This window comes from Carcharhinus amblyrhynchos, chromosome 3 (genome assembly GCF_965287045.1).
Source record: "Carcharhinus amblyrhynchos chromosome 3, sCarAmb.v2.hapA, whole genome shotgun sequence".
Classification (NCBI taxonomy): domain Eukaryota; kingdom Metazoa; phylum Chordata; class Chondrichthyes; order Carcharhiniformes; family Carcharhinidae; genus Carcharhinus; species Carcharhinus amblyrhynchos.
The window spans coordinates 124,431,366-124,434,280 of NC_137326.1; positions in this window are offsets into that span (position 1 = coordinate 124,431,366).

Here is a 2,915-nt window from a genome sequence, read left to right on the forward strand (position 1 = left end):
GTACAGGTGCCCATGAGATCCTTTCTGGGCGTGTGCCACAAATGTAAGCAGCCAGTCTGTGTAGTTAACCTTGGTGACAGAACAGAACCCAGCCTTTAATTCCTCTCCAGCAAGATGACAGAAACTGAGCCAGGAAACAAGAGCTCCTGATCAAGCCGAGGAACAGGAAAATGTGTGGGTGGCTAAAGCTTTCATAGGAAGGTGTTGTTTGTCATTTATTTCGTAGCTTTCTCCCGTCCTCGCCATCCTTTCTTACATGTACAAATCTTTCAGATACAATAGCGACATTCAAGGGGTCTCTTGACAGGTACATGAGTAGGCAGGGAATAGAGCGATACAGACTGCATAGAGGCAAAATGTCTTTAGTTTAGAAAGGTGTCGTGTGTTGGCAAAGGCTTGAAGGGCCAAAGGGCCTGTTCCTGTTCTGTGCTGTTTTTTGTAATTTGTTTTCCAGTAATAAAGACACTATTGGGATTGGCCCCTAGGCCCCTGTTGATACTGCTGTTTGGCCAGCTGCGGTGAGGTCTGTGACATTAGTGTGTCTTTAAGAGATCTTCCTTTCTCAATCATGTTGTAAGCAGTTGTAAGCAGGCCTTTTTGACTTCAGCTGTTTTCCCATTATGGTATCGGTTTGCCTGGAGGACTCTTTTTATTGCTGCTTAAAGTGGAGCTTGTTTATTTTTACTGGGATGTTTAAGGCTGCATTGTTAGGAGAAAAACTGGTTGGCAGGTCAGGTGATAGGAGTTCTTTTGCTTTCAGTTTGAGCTGCTGTTTAGTTGCATTTTCGAAGGGATATTATGCTGGAGAGAAGTTTCTCTCTCTCTCTGTGCCTAATTTTGGAAATTCTGCTGGTTATCTGAAAGCAAGGTCTTGCCTTTCAGAAAGGCAGGAATCTGCTGTTGGTGGCTTGCCTCGAAACCCTGATGTTTGGGGAAGCTGTTCTGTCTTCAGATTGTTCTGACTTTATCCAGAGAACTGTACTCAGTTCCAGCATCACATGAGCATTGGTCTGTGCTGTATTAAACCTGTTTGTTTATAGGATTGGTTTGATTGGGACAGTTCCTATATTTGTTAAGAGTTATACATTATTGTGGTTGTTCAGGTGTTGTAATTGATAAAAGTTATTGTTAGTATTCTATATTCTGCCACTACCGTGGGTGACATGGTAACACAGTTGTTATATTGCTGTGTCACAGCGCCAGGGACCCAGTTTCAATTCCCAGTTTGGGTCACTGTCTGCGTGGAGTTTACATGTTCTCCCTGTGTCTGCATGGGCTTAGTCTGGGTGCCCTGGTTTCCTCCCACATTCTGAAAGATGTGGTGATAAAGCTCATTGGCCCAAACAGACGCCCGACTGTGGTGACTAGGGGAATTTCACAGGCACTTCATTGCAGTGTTAATGTAAGCCTTCCTTGTGACTAATAAATAAATAAACTTTAACTATACAAGTTGATTATATTCTTAAATAAACTTTGTTTGATATAAGCTTCCTAGTGGGTTATTTGAATCATATCTGGAGTGAAACATTTCATGCTTATCCTAGCCAAATTCAAGATGCAAAATGTATGATCCAGGCAAGCTTCCTAAAACACTGGAGTTTGTGACCTGAACCATAGCAGGTCTGCAAAGAGATCTCAAGGAGATTCACTCTTCCTTTTGTTTGACATCTTCTTTCTTGCATCTGAAATTGGAAAAACGCAGCAATAAATGTTCAAATTGTGGATGTTTACTACCATTTACATTAATAGGGCAATGTCATAGTGATACTATTGCTAGAATCATAAAATCCCTTCAGTGCAGAAAGAGGCCATTTGGCCTATTGAGCCTGTACCAACAACAATCCTACCCAGGCACTATCCCCATAACCCTATATATTTACTCTACTAGCCCCCTGATGCTAAGGGGTGATTTATCATGGCCAATCAACCTAACCCTCACATCTTTGGATTGTGAGAAGAGGCCGGAGCACCTGGAGGAAACCCATGCAGACACAGGGAGAATTTGCAAACTCCACACAGACAGTGACCCAAGTTGGGAATCAAACCCAGGTCCCTTGCGCTGTGAGGCAGCAGTGTTAACCACTGTGCCACCATGCTGCCCTATTAATCCTGACTGTTAATCCAGAAACTCAGCTAATGTTCAGGGGACCGGGGTCCGAATCCTACCACGGCAGGAGGTAGAATTTGAATTCAGTAGAAATAAATATCTGGAATTAAGAATTTACTGATGACCATGAAGCCATTGTTGATTGTCGGGAAAACCCATCTGGTTCACTTTTGGGAAGGAAATCTGCCATCCTTACCTGGTCCGACCCACATGTAACTCCAGAGCTTCAGCAACATATTTGACTTTCAACTGCCCTCTGAAATGGCCTAGTAAGCCATTCAGCTCAAGAGCAATTAGGGATGGACAATAAATGCTGACCAGCCAGCAATGCCCATGTCCCATGGATGAATAAAAAAATGGTGTAAAATTAAGTGGTTTCTTGATTTCAAAGAGTTGCCTACTATGGTCACCTCTCACAACATGTGAATCAGACACATGACAGATTGCTTTCAATGCTGGCTTGTGTTGCTGTGTGGCTGTGAGTCTGGGTGTCACTTGCTAGTTGTCATCCATCCCTGATAGAGCAAGGAAGAATCATTACTGCTCCACAGGGGGCACATATCAATCAAAGGGCTGCTATGTTCACTGGAATATAATTCAGTTTTTGGCTTTTTAGTAACCTGGAAGAATTCTCTAGAGTGGTTTGTGTTTTTGCCTCACAGTGCCAGGGACCCAGGTTCAATTCCCAGCTTGGGTCATTGTCTGTGCGGACTCTGCACGTTCTCCCTGTGTCTGCATGGGTTTCCTCTGGGTGCTCTGGTTTCCTCCCACAGTCCGAAAGACATGTTGGTTCATTGAATTGGCCGTG